At 41.1% G+C, this 14,586-nt stretch overlaps 1 protein-coding gene across 4 annotated transcripts in view; it reads right to left on the bottom strand.

Moving 5' to 3' along the window:
• Positions 1-14,554, bottom strand: part of KLHL13 (kelch like family member 13) — a 191,656-nt gene extending 177,102 nt beyond the window's left edge. For 3 of the 4 annotated variants that reach the window (XM_040628861.1, XM_040628847.1, XM_040628865.1), the window contains exon 1: positions 14,268-14,554. The gene's annotated coding sequence lies outside the window, so the exon portion shown is untranslated. Of the gene's footprint in view, positions 1-14,182 lie in introns of all 4 variants that reach the window. The other variant, XM_040628854.1, reaches the window with a different exon arrangement.
• Positions 14,555-14,586: the final 32 nt, after the last annotated feature.

Raw genomic sequence — 14,586 nt, 5'->3', positions numbered from 1 at the left:
TATATATATATATAACTATATACACACACACACACATCGGGGTGTGTGTATGTGTATGTGTGTGTGTAATGGAATATTACTCAGCTATAAAAAAAGAATGAAATCTTTCTATTTGTAACAACATGGATGGAGCTAGAGAGTATTATGCTAAGTGAAATAAGTCAGTCAGAGAAAGACAAATACCATATGATCTCACTCATGTGGAATTTAGGAAATGAAACAGATGAGCAAAGGGGACAAAAAGAGAGTGGCAAACCAAGCAACAGACTTTTAACTATGGAGAACAAAGCGAGGGTTATCAGAGGGGAGGTAGCTGGGGGGATGGGAGAAATAGGTGACGGGGATTAAAGAGTGCACTTGTGATGAGCACCAGGTATTGTACGGAAGTGTTGAATCACTACATCATACACTTGAAATTAATAGTACACTGCATGTTAACTGAAATTTAAATGAAAACTTAAAAAAAAAATAGAAAAGCTGGAGGTATCACAATCCCAGATTTCAAACAGTTATACAAAGCTACAGTGATTATCAAAACAGAACGGTACTGACACAAAAAAAGACACAGGACTGATGTAACAGAATAAAGAGCCCAGGAAAAACTCACGCTTATAATGTCAATTAAGACAAAGGAGGCAAGCATATGCAATCAAAGAAAGTAGCTTCAATAAATGGCGTTGGGAAAACTGAACAGCTACATGCATAAGAATGAAACTAGACCCCTTTCTTGTGCCATATACAACAACAAACTCAAAATGGACTAAAGACCTAAATGTAAGAACTGAAACCATAAATCTCCTAAACAAAAACACAGGTAGCAAACTCTTTTTTTTTTTTAAGATTTTACTTACTTATTTGAGAGAGAGAGAGGGAGAGCACACAAGTGGGAGGAGGGACAGAGGGAGAGAGACAAAGACTCCCCACTGAGCATGGAGCTGACATGGCGCTCGATCCCAGGACCCTGAGATCATGACCTGAGCCGAAGTCAGATGCTTAACTGACTGAACCCAGTAGCAAATTCTTGGACATTAGAAAAATAAACTACTGGAACTACATCAAACTAAAAATCATTTGAACAATGAAGGGAACCATCGACAAAACAAAAAGGCAATGTACCGAATGGGTAAAGATCTCTGCATATAGTACAACCAATAAGGGGTTAATATCCAAAATACATAAAGAACTCACACAACGCAACACCAAAAAGAGATATAATCTGATTAAAAACAGACAGAGGACCTGAATCGACTTTTTTCCAAAGACATCCAGATGGCCAACAGACACATGAAAAGATGCTCAACATCAGTCATCATCAGGGAAACGCAGATCAAAACCACCATGAGATACCACCTCACACCTGTCAGAATGCTATCAGAAAGACAAGAAACAAGTGTTGGTGAGGACGCGGAGAAAAGGGAACACCTGTGCACTGTTGGTAGAAATGCAAACTTGTGCAGCCACTCTGGAAAACAGTATGGAGCTTCCTCAAAAAATTAAAAATAGAAATGGCATACAATCCAGTAATTCTACCTCAGGGCATCGACCCAAAAAAACCAAAACACTAATTCAAAAAGATACAGGCACCTCTATGCTTATTGTAGTATTGTTTAGAATAGCCAAGATATGGAAGCGACCTAAATATCCACTGGTAGATGAGTGCGTAGGGACGATGTGGAGCGTGTGTTGGAATATTACTCAGCCATAATGAAATCTTGCCATTCAGGACAACACAGATGGACCTAGAGAGTATTATGTTAAGTGAAATAAGTCAGAGAAAGACAAATACCGTATGATTTCACTTATATGTGGAATCTAAAAAAACAAAGCAAACAATCGAAACAGAAACAGACTCACAAATACAGAGAACAATCTGGTGGTAGCCAAAGGAGAGGGGTTTGGGGGGATGGGCAAAATAGGTGAAGAGAATTAAAAGGTACAAACTTCCATTTATCGATAAACCACAGGGAGGAAAAGTACAGCATAGGGGATATAATCAATGGTATTGTAATAACTCTGTATGGTGACAGATGGTAACTACACTTACCTTGGTGAACATTTCTTAATGAATATAATTGTTAAATAACTATGTTATACACCTGAAACTAATATTATATTTTATGTCAACTATAGTTCAGTTTAAATACATATATAAATATAATTTTATATAAATTATATATATATATATATATGTATACACACACACACACTTAACATTTACAGCAAATCATTTTGAGTGAATCAAGTCACTTTAACTTCAAATGAAACTACTTTGGCCCCTGAAAAGAAACTCACTTCAAGTATATAATAAGCATAAAAAACTACGGAGGAAGCATAAAATAACATTACAAAATCATTCTGAAAGAAAAAGTAGGTGAAATCAGAAGTAGGAAGAGACCAATCCAAGATTAACTCATTTACAAAGATAGCTACATTCTTCGAGACATCTAATTATGTCTAAAGATTAGTTTTTGTTTTCTTTTTTAAAGATTTATTTATTTATTTGAGAGACAGAAAGAAGAGAGAAAGAGCACTAGTGGGCGGTGAAGAGGGAGAGGGAGAGGGAATCCCAAGCAGATTCTGTGCTCAGTGCAGAGTCTGACATGGGGCTCGATCTCATGACCCTGAGATCATGACCTGAACTGAAATCAAGAGTCTGACTCTTAACTGACTGCACCACCCAGGCGCCCCTCAAAGATTATTTTTAATAATAAAAAGTAAATAGCCACTCTTTAGCTGGACAGTTAACACTGACTATAGCTTATTACTCTAATGGAGAACTGGGACTAGCCTACCTTTCCTGCACCGCACACGGATATCTGGTTTGGTAACTCCCACTGTTGACTGTAACAACAGACTATATTTTAGTCAAGTGTGAGTTGGCTGAAAAATCTTCTGATTTTTTTTTAAGTTCCAGTTATTTTGCAATACATGTACACAGTATCGCGGAACACATTTTACGGGACATTTTCCAAAACACACCATCCCAGTTCTATATCCTGGCCAAAGGCAAGTGTTACTTTTATCTCCGCCATCTATCCATTACTAACCTATGTCAGGCATGATCTTTAGAAATATTAAAAAATGCCAGTATGCACACGTAACATTTCTCAGGTATCTCTGGCTCCTGCACACTATAGAAGCAGGTGTAGACAAGGAGGGAGCCATTCACACTAGCGAGTTTAGCTGTTTTGTTTTTATTTTTTTAGCAGTTTTGTTTTTAAATGCAAGCCTGGCTTAGTTATGTAGTACTAATATCCACATGCTTGTGATAAGTACATAACGAGCAAATCTACATAATCAACATGGATTCAGAATTCAAAGTCAGATAAATATATAATCCTTTAAAAGACTAGTCAGTGATTGAAATGAAATTAAAAGAAGGCGTTCTGCAGCAAGTTAGAACTACACTGAGGAGAATGGCATAAGATCTCAGTTACACTGAGCAGGCATCTCTGAACATTTTGCTATAAAAACAGTAGTACCAACAGACACGTTACGTCCATTCCCTTTGTGGCTACATTTGTTTCAAAACACCTATTTCTCTTTTTGGGGTGATGAAAGTGTTCTAAAATTGATTGTGGTAATGGTTACCCAACTCTGTGAAGATACTAAAAACCACTGAATTGACTGAATTGTACACTGTAAATGGGCCAATTATAGGGTAGTTAAATTATAGCTCTATAAAGTTGTTACATAGTTTTAAAAACATATTTGTGGAGCCTTGTAGTGTACACAAAAACAGAGCTATGATAGGCTGTCAATATATAGGATTCTCCATTTGATTTACCCTTGCAATTTTTTTCTAGTTCAAAATGAACACAAACACGCACACGCGTGTGCCCCTGTGCATACACGTGCAACATACATGCACACAGCTTTGGGCATTAAAATATTCAGAATACATTCCTTGCTTTTCAAGAAGAGCTGCTTCAAAAGTACCTTATTCAAAATAGCTTGCCAACTTAAACACCCTACTCTGATCCTTCCTCTCTCTGTATTTATCCAGAACATTTTCTAGCATGCCTTGTTTAGCTATCATGCTCTTATATAATGTCCCCTGTCAGACATGGAATAAAAAGGAAGCATTGTGGTTAAAAAACACAGACTCTAAAACTAGGCTGTATAGATTTTAATGCTAGCTCTTCTACTTATTAGGTGTGCAACCTTGGGAAGTTATCTAACTTCTCTGTGCCTCAGTTTTCTCATCTGTAAAATGGGGATAATAAAGTCACTACCTCATAGCATTGTTACATAGTTTAAATGTGTTCATGCATATAAAGCACTTACAATGGTGCCGCACTCACAGTGGGTGCTATGATAACTTAGTAATTACTGATTGATATTGATATTAATATTAGTGTTGGCTAGGACACCTGGGTGGCTCAATCAGTTAAGTGTCTGCCTTTGGCTCAGGTCATAATCCCAGAGTCCTGGAATCGAGTCCTGCATCGGGTTTCTTGCTCCGTGTTGAGCCTGCTTCTCCCTCTGCCTGCTGCTCCCCCTGCTTATGCTCTCTCTTGCTCTCTCTCTCTGACAAATAAATAAAATCTTTAAAAAATATTAGTATTGGTTGATATCAGGTTGCTTCATGTTCTCTTTTGCCCCTGCTAGACTATAGGATATTTCAGGATATTGGATATATTTTCTTCCTCCTAGTAGAATGCTTTACATACAATTACTTAGCAAATGCTTGCTCATGAATGTTTAAATAAAACACCTCTATGATGCTAAAAGTGCTTAGAAAATTTTTTAATAAACCCAAAATTCACTTTGCTAAATGCCAAATTGTGCAAGAAGTTATACAGGTCCCAAAATATGGTCAGACTCTCCACTGCTGAAATTCTGGGTTCACCCTGTCAACTCAAAGACGAGAACCATGAAAGAATCTGGGGCGCCTGGGTGGCGCAGTAGGTTGGGCCTCTGGCTCTTGGTTTCAGTTGAGGTCATGATCTCAGGGTCCTGAGATCGAGCCCCACGTGGGGCTCCCTGCTGAGCACAGAGTCTTCTTGGGACTCTCTCTGCCTCTGCCCCCCCCAGCCTGCGCACTCTCACTCTCGCTCTCTCTCTCAAAATAAATAAGTAAATCTTAAAGGAAAAAAAAAAAAAGAAAGAAACATGAAAGAATCTTTTGGGTAACAAGTCTTTGACATTATTATTGAAAAAGCACTTCGTTAAAAACCAAGGGCCCTGCATTCTGCTCCTAGCTCCATCTCAGGCGACGTGACCTTCTGCAAGCCATTCAACCTCACGGTGCGTACTACACTGAAGTAAAGAAAATAAGAATAATTAACCGTGCTTCAAAAGAAAGTTGTTCTGTAAGTCAATGGCATTATCCTTCACGTTTGAGCTTATTACCTAAGGACAGAATAAGTCTAATTTTTCTACAGATACTTTTGAATGTTGCCTTTTCGAGTTCAAATATGATGCTGGTCATGATGACTATCAATGCAGGTAACACTCAATACCTAATATTATACAAATATCATACAAATAGAATACAAATATGGTGAGCCAGGCTTTTCAAGTGCTTGAACGTATATTATCATAATAATCATCACAAAATATACAGTGAATATACTGTTACCTGAGCAACGTGTCTCCTGGTTCATTCCCTTCTGTATACCAATGGCATTCCATAACCAAGTGGGCTACCCAAGGATCAACTGTCTCATCATCTGTCTGACACTGGAAACGAAGAATGCCAGAACAGGGGAACGCAGGAACACTACCGTCATGTACTTCCAACCCAAAGGGTTACACCAGCCCTCCAACACGGGAAGCCACTCTCAATAATCTACTTAGACTTATCCATTCATTTATCAAAACTGCTACTGAACTTTTATCATCTCCAAGGTTTTATTTGATTTGTTGCCAGAGTAACTATAACAAAAGCTTAAGATAACCATGACATCTCAAAATCTATAGAAGACATTATTCAAACAGAGTTACCCCTCCTCCCAGTGGCTTAACGGTTATAAATATTTCAATATTTTCTTCTGTGAGGACCTCAAATCTGGAATAGAGATAAATCAAGAAAAGAGAGGACCTCTTTGAGTACCAGAAGACCAAAAATTTTCATTTCAAAGACAACACTGTTTATTGTATACATTTTCCTGCATCTCCCTTTCCCTTCAAAATGAAGATTAAACCTTTAAATCCTATTAGGCTAAACACTATCATATTTAAATATATATTGGGTCAATCATATTAAAAAATTGACAGCTTCCTTGCATTCAGTGTGATACTGCCTTCGAATAAGTAATAAAACGAGCACTTATCATAAACTTTCTTGTCTGCCAGAAAACTAGTGTTACTTTCTAAGCAGTCAGTTCACTATTCAAGAGATACATGTTCAAAAAATATCATTCCCGCTGGGATCAAGGCAATATAAAGGAAAGACACAATTTTCCCTTACATTTCTGGTTCATATGTAAGTGGCAAAGCTCCTATAGTATGCCCCAAGTTTTAGCTACTTAAGCCATTAAATCTACTAAGGGTCAATAATAAGAATATCTACCATGTAGCTTGAATTATGCTTAGGACTTTACATGCATTCGTTCATATAATCCTTAAAACCACCAGATGAGACTACTTACAGAGGAGGCAGACAAAGCTCAGAGAGGTAAATGGAGTTGCCCAAAACCACACTGGCAACCAGAGGCAGAGTCAGGATTTGTGAACCCAAGCCTATGAGTCCAGGGCCCGAGATCTTAGCCACTGCTTTCTACTGCCTTCCCACTGAGAAATATTTAACAGTAGAACAGAAAATAGAAAAGTATGGCTATTTTTATAAAATGGAACCAAGAAGCAAAACTCCACAACTCTATTATCCCCTTTTACGGAAAAACTGTGACATGTAAAAGAACTTAACACACAGCATGTAATAACCATCCCTTAATCGCCCCTCTATACGCGTGTCCTGATGAGCTTTGGGCAGGAACACAACGATACAACAATGGCAGGCCCTGTGAACTGTGTCTGGAGTGGGGCGACAACAATGAAAGTGGGACAGCAATAATCAAAATCAGTTGAGAGATTTAGCATTCGACTTACTCCAGTTACTTTCACTCCTTTTCTTCACTTGCCTTTCTCTTCATCTTTTTCATTCGGGGCAAATCAAATCATTTGCTTGGTAACAGGCATTCCTCCAATGCACTGCTCACCCCTTTTCAAAACCGTCTAAAACTCTAGAAACCTTTTGTTGCCCTCACAGCACATGAACCTGGACAACTTTCCTCTACTATTAAACATGTTGGTAGCCAGCAATTAACAAAGCAATCTGTAGACTGTATGTGTTATAAAGGAAAGCAGCTTTAAAGTTAGCAGGAGTTAACTTCAATCAGTGACATAGGCAAGTGTTCATGGGATGGGACAAAGCTTTGACCCCATCGGTTGTGCTGCTCTAAGTTCATGGTCATTGTGTTCTAACAGCCTGTCTTCTGAAGACCAGTCCCTTGGCAGGCCCTTCACTATCAATCTTAGCTATTTCCCACCAATATTAGGAACTCTGTTAGGACTCACCACATTTTAAGATTTAGGCCATTATCAAACAACCAGAGTGTTCTCTTGAACTAAAAGAAATTAGGAAAAAAGGATGGGAAAAATTTAATGTCTATTACCATTCCTGAAGGTCATCATGAAAATTTAAGGCTATGAAAATGTCTGGGCATTTGACTAAAGGAACGGACTCAGCATATTGCGGCCTTGGTGCTTTTCAAAGGGTCACCCCAGGGTTACCACAGGGGACCTTGCGCAAGCAGAGACTTTCTTTGAAGCACTGGGTTTTACCTCAAATTTTCATATGAATATTGCACTCTACATCACAATGTATACAAGTCTGTTTAAATATTATTAAACAGTTTTAATTCGCCACCAGAGAACGTTCTCCTAAATCTTTGTGTAAAACAGAGTCCTCAAGAATACACAAGCTGTTGTACCCTGTAGCTCCCTTGGCACACTATCGCACCCCCACACTGCTCACCCAGTATACCCAGTGTACTCCAGCTTGAGGAAAAGAGCACCGAACAGAGATTCTATTTGCTTAAACTAGCGCAATGCCTAGAATATAATAGGTGCTAAATACGTATCTGTTGAACGAACTGGCAGAATGGTTTCAAGAACTAGTTTTCCACTGCAACAGAACATTCCCGAAAAATCTTTTGGGACATACAATTACGCCCAAACCCACAAAGGCAAAAGGACAATGAAAATGTATCAATTATGATTTACAAATATTGATAAGGAAAGACAATAAAAATCATATCGTATTTAATTTAGTTAGAAACGAAAGGTTGCCAGAATGTCATATAGGGCAAGTATTTCAGGGGGTGGGGAGTAGTTTAGGTATTAAAAACCAATTCCATATATTGGACACTAAGACAAGTTTTCAATTGCCTCTTGTGTTTTCCTTTGTACATTTTTAATATTAATGATGTCAAATTCACAAAGTAAAAGGAAGAACTGTACTGGACGACCATGTTCCCATGTAACCGTGCATGGCACTGGGACCACTAAACACCAGGAACTACGCCTCATTTGTTTTGTACCTCTCTCATGCTTTTAATACCGATTTCCATACACAGGAGGAGTTCAATAAATATTTAGCAACTGCAAAGTATAAGTGTCTAATCATATTAAATGAATTCTTAACTCAATCCTCCCCCTCCCCCGACTAAAGAAGCACGCTTTGGTTTAAATAACAATAGCAAAACAAAAAATAAAATAAATATTCCTAATGGTGCCTGATGAGAGAGTATTGAGAGATCTAGTTCTTGGCTCGTTTCAGTCACATGACCCATATCTGTTTTCCTATGATAAAATGAGGCTCACACAGCCAGCCCTCTATTCAGAGTCGTTGCGTGAATAAATCAGCATGTATTTACATGGTAACCAGTCTGAGAAAGGTATTGGGAAGGAGACAGTTGTGTATTTACCTCTCTAATCTCCAGCAGCAAGAGCAATAACTTCTTACGTGCAAGGTGCTGACTCAAGCACTTTACTGAGACGTATACAATCCCTTATCCGAAAACCTTGGTGCCAGATGTGTTTCCAAATTCAGACATGTTCGGGCTTTTGGAGAGGCAATAACCTGCATATACTATATATTATGTAATACCCCAGTCGGATCTGAGGCCCTACCCCCTACACGTACTACTAATTCTATAGCCAAACCAAATAAAGATTAACACTGAGGGGCACCTGGGTGGCACAGCGGTTAAGCGCCTGCCTTCGGCTCAGGGCGTGATCCCGGCGTTCCGGGATCGAGCCCCACATCAGGCTCCTCCACTATGAGCCTGCTTCTTCCTCTCCCACTCCCCCTGCTTGTGTTCCCTCTCTCGCTGGATGTCTCTATCTCTGTCAAATAAATAAATAAAATCTTTAAAAAAAAAAAAAAAAGATTAACACTGAAGAGAATAAAGACTCTAAATACCCTCCTGTGGCTCAAGTCAGATTTTGCCACCATCTGAGGATGGCACTTACCAAACAAAATTTTATGGGTCGTCAGAGCTTTCGAATTTTAACAATTGCAAACAAGGACTCGTGGACTTAGGTAACTCGTTTAATCCTTACAAGTACTCTAAGAGGGAAGTTCTATTATCCTTACCTTCCCGATGAGAAATAGGAGGTACAGAGAGGTTAAGCATCGTGCCCAGTGTCCCACAGCCAGAAAGTCTCCTAGCCAACATGGCAACACAGACAGCCCAACCCCAGAGCTTGTGCTCGTAACAGCTGTCCTCCAGCTCCTCTCAGAAACTGCCTGAGAACACTTGACAAATAGGTGCAAAGTAAAACAGCATGAAACGATTTAAGTATCCAAAACAATAATAGGAGAAACATCACAAGGCAGCGTCTACTCATTATTCAACGACTATTTATAGAGGGCATACCAAATGCCAGGTGGTCAGGATACAACGATGAGCGAACCAGACAAATCCAGGTCGCCTTCGTGAAGTCAGAGACCCGTGCGGAGGTAGCCAGGCACCAAATCAACATAATTGTGTGACACGTGGCGAGTGTGTGATGACCGTTCACCTCCAGAGGAGGAGACCGGGTCGGTGGGTTTGGTGTAAAATAGGACAAGGGTTGTGAACTGTTCCTTGACTGCTGTTGGGATTTGCGATGATAGAAAAGAAAGGAGATGGCTTTTCAGAGAGATGATGGCAAGGCATCCATTCAACAAGCAGTCATTGCGTACCTACTCGAGGCCAAGAATGAAGCTGAGCAGGAAAGTTCCAAACTGGGGAAAATCAGCTGAAACCCCCAGAGGATTTGTGTAAGAGAATAATAAGGACATGGAGGACAGCCGGCGTGGCTCAAACCACGCAGAGTCCTGGAGTGCTAAGGAGCGGGAAGTAGACTCTCTGCGGGAGTTGCTGAAGATTATTTCGCAGTTACTGCCCCATAATACTAAGATCTACCCCTATGGAATGTCGACGACCATCTGAATTCCTATTTGGGGCCAACCAGACCTCAAAGCTGGAGTGGTTCTGAGCAAGAGCTCAGGGCACAAAATACATACCAAATCTAAATTCATGTAAGCCCTGGATCTTGGGGTCATGAGTTCGAGCCCCACGTTGAGTGTAAGGATTACTTAAATAAATAAAAACTTTAAAAAAATTCTGGAGAAGGCAACAAGTAAAGGAAAATGGGAAAGTCCCCTGAAAAATCTCACATGCCACGTCTAAAACCGAAGTATTCTTTCATATTCAAATGAAACTTCCAACCTTCCAAAGGAAACATATTTCTATGAGAAAATAAAACATCATTCTTTGAAAAACAAATTCTTGGGCTGAACAGTGGTCTGATTTTCAATAAAGCTGGTGACAACTTACCTCAGGGCACAGGTGACAATATAACTCTGGAAAGTAAACTGCTTTTCAACACACTCACCTCAGAGTTCCCAGTCCCCTATCCCCTTATCTATGCAGAGTGGAAGAACCGAATTACTTATTTATTTAGCATACATATCAAACAAAGCTTTTCATCCTCAGGTCTTAACGTAAACAACTGTGTAGCCAGACCGCCTCTGCAAAACACACTTTTACTTATTTCCACTGAGTACATTTTTTTCCCAGCCAGTGACCTTCCACAGAAAAGTAGTTCATAAAGACTCTTCCCTGGCTTCCCCTTGTTCTGAGAATCAAACCCAAATTCTTTCTCAGCATTTCCAGGCCCTGTATGATCATCCAACTCCCCTGGGGTTCTGGAACACCTTTAACGACTGCCCCCACCCAATGTCATTGGGGCTGGCCATCCTGGCTTGCTTTCTGTTCCTCAAACACCCTGCTGTCTGTTTGCCTGCCTCAAGGCCTTGGCTCTTCCTTCGTCTCTCTGTTCTTCACGAGGTAGGCTATTCTCTCTTCTCTTTCAGGTCTCCGTTCAAAGGTCACCTTTGCTGCTAAGAGGCCTTTCCTGACCACCCTTGCCAAATAAGCCCTTCCCAGGTCTCCAGATCACATTTCGTTACTTATTTCCTTCATTGTTCTTCCTACAATCTGAGAGGATCTTCGTTTGTTTACTGGTTTGTTGCCTCTATCCTTGGGTGGACCACAGCCTCTGGGAGACTCCACAAGGGCAAGGATCCTGCCTTGTAACAAAACAGGGCCTCATGCCTAATAGAGTTGCAAATGCAAGGTGCTCCACAGATTTTGTCAAATAAATCACTGAATGAATGAACAATATATTTAAAAGCTGATTGATATGAATGTCAGTAACTTGAAAACAGCCTTTTTTTCCCCTCTAATTTTGAGATGCTTTCTCTAGGGCTGTTCATTTTTCCACAATCTTTCTACATTTTCTGAAATCTGATGATGCCTGGCAAATTGTTGAGTTATTTCACAGCAGTAAAAATAGATCTGTTGCAAGCACTGGATTTAAGAAAAAATACTTTGAGGACGTTGTAGTAGTTTATTAAACATCAAAATCAATTTGAAAACCGCTTAGTCTCATTTCACTACTCTAAGTCAAATTACATGAAGAAAAGTAACGTAAAATGTAAAGAAAATGAAAAGGAAGACAATTCATTAGCAAACTGCAGTTATGTTTAGCGACATCAGAAACACCCGGTCTGATAACCTCTAGGTCTACCAAGTGGGTTTATCAAATACGTATTGAGACATGTTGAAAAGATTCAAAGCAAAATGCTCAGGATGAACTCATAACCAACTTCATTATTTTTTTTCTGGCAAACAGAAATAGTTCATATTGGTGGCAGTCTAAACTTAGACTTAGTATCAATAATAATCACAAACGGAAAAAAAATAACAGAATGATACAAACTGTTTTCCTTGAAACAGTTTGCAAGTTAGTATGTCTTTCCAGAATGGGTTGCCAAGAAAATCACAGATTTAGGTTGGCCTATTACTATAAATCCTCTTTCCCTACTCTATTCCATTTTTTTTAAATAAAACTAAAGTGAAGTCAGGAATTTATCAAACAAATGAGGGAAACTACAAATCATCTGCAGTCCATCTAACTAAACTGATAATCAATAGCCTTTACTGTTCTCCTAAAAACTGCTTTCCTCAGAACCTCAACTTCAAACTATAGAGTCACACCATGCTTTTCAAAGTGTGCTTATAAAAGTGCAGATTTTAAAACCAGGGGAAATTGAGGCTCTTACTCATCTATTTTCTAAATACATCATTGGATGCTGCAGCAGAAACTTACATTCCTTGTCTCACTGCCAAAACAAATGCTACCAGGACAGTGAAATTTAGTCCTTACCTTCATTCCCAACTCCGTTTCTTCTGAGATTACTGCCCGTTAATGAACATTGTGTCAATGGCAACCCCCGATCACATATCAAGCGGACAACGCTATCATTCTAAGGATAGTAATAAAAACTTGCAATTCAAGAAGCTACTATTTTTAAGTGTAAAACGATGTCATAACTGCTTGGTTGATCATTTCACTTTTCTCGGTTTTCAAATCTGAACACTAGATACAGCCCATTTCCAAAAAACAGCCACAACCGTTAGCATGTGCTAATTCACTGTATCTGCCCCCACTTGCAGCCTCTCCATTCAATTTTCTTCACACACTAATTTCGGCATGGATGTGAGTAAATGAGCCTCAGTATGGGAGCGACTGGACATCGCTGAGAAAGTAAGTGGTACTGCGTGAAATTACTTGAGCAAACCAATCTCCAGTCCACAGCAAGGCAGTCTCTTTTCTAATTGTGTGCTTTGTAAATGCTGCTTCTTGAGGGTTTATACAATTGGCAGATGCACACTAAGAAACTCTGGCTTCTTTAAAAAAAAAAAAATTAAGGCAGGTGCCCTCCCAACAACCGCAGTTTGAAACCCCGGATTTTCTCAGTTCCTATGCGTGTGCTTAATAAACAGCCTACACTAACTTGAGTGACTATCCCAAACCGCTAGAATTCTGAGTACAGTAAAAGATGAACATCCCAGTTTGCAGATGGAGAAATGGAAGCAGGCATCAGAAGTCCCACTCTCTTTTCTTTCTCTCTCTCAGGCCTGCTCAGCAGTGGAGGAAGAATCAGATTTAGGGCTATGTGCTAGAATTGCGTACAAACACACACAAACATATATAGCATACATTTCAAGCGGCTGTGGTTCTTGGACTAAGTTGCCGAAACCTAGAAAGAAACTTCTGAGTTCCTTAGCTAATATATATACTAGAAGATCATTCCCATCAATTTCAGTAAGCCGTAGGCTAGACAGTAAGCTTCCAAGAAAACCATTAGTCAACTGTGATTAAACCAAAGAAGCCAAGACATTCAGAGATGAAGGCGTCCAGAGAGGAGTTAAAAGCTTCGAGGAAGAGGAGTGTGCTCCTGACTCGGGAGCCAGCAGCGAAGCCTCCCAAGTTAGAAGATTCCGAGGGAGGGATGGGTTGGGAGGCACAAAGCCGAAACTGTTAGGAGGGCAAGAGACAGTGAGGCTGAAGCGAGCGGAGGGACCCCAGATCATCGGGGCAGCGACAGCGAAGCCCGGACAAGAAGATCTTGGAGGGATAACAAAGAAGCAAAGGAAAACTGGGGTCGGGGGTGCTGAAAGAACCCAGGCGTCTGGTGGAGCCTCCGAGTCCGGGAGGTAGGGATGAGAAGGTGCAGGGATGAGCGCGCACCCGCACGCGAGAGAAAAAGGGGGGGGCGCGCAAACAGCCCAGCTGGTTCCCTGTCCCTCTGCCCCCGGTGCAGATCCCAACTCCTTACCGCGCACCGCCTCGCCGCGCCGGGTCCCGGAGGCGGGCGGGGAGGTGGCTGCTGGAGCCCCTGCGACTTCAGGACCCTGCCTCACCTTGTTTGCCGCGTCCCCGCGTCCCGCCGCCCGTCAGCCCGCTGCTGCGCTCCGAGGGCCAGAGAGTGAGTCGCGCGGCACAGCCGGGGCTCCCTCCGGCTGGCGAGACACCGGCCCCGCACCGCCGCACCCCCTGCTCGCCCTGGTCACTTCGCCCCCGCGCAGGCGGAGAGCACGGACCCTAACCCGAACGCCGCTCCACTTATTATCGAAAGTCCCCGTTCCAGGCTTCCCCGGAATGGGAGCTGAGCTGCGGCGGCCGCAGCGGCAGAGCCTCCGGCTGACCTCACGGGGGGGGGGGGGGGGGGGGGGGGGGGGA

The sequence above is a fragment of the Ursus maritimus genome (genome assembly GCF_017311325.1).
Source record: "Ursus maritimus isolate PB19 chromosome X unlocalized genomic scaffold, ASM1731132v1 scaffold_X1, whole genome shotgun sequence".
In the NCBI taxonomy this organism is placed as follows: domain Eukaryota; kingdom Metazoa; phylum Chordata; class Mammalia; order Carnivora; family Ursidae; genus Ursus; species Ursus maritimus.
Note: the sequence above shows the minus strand (reverse complement) of the source record. Positions and strands in the feature narration are given on the sequence as shown.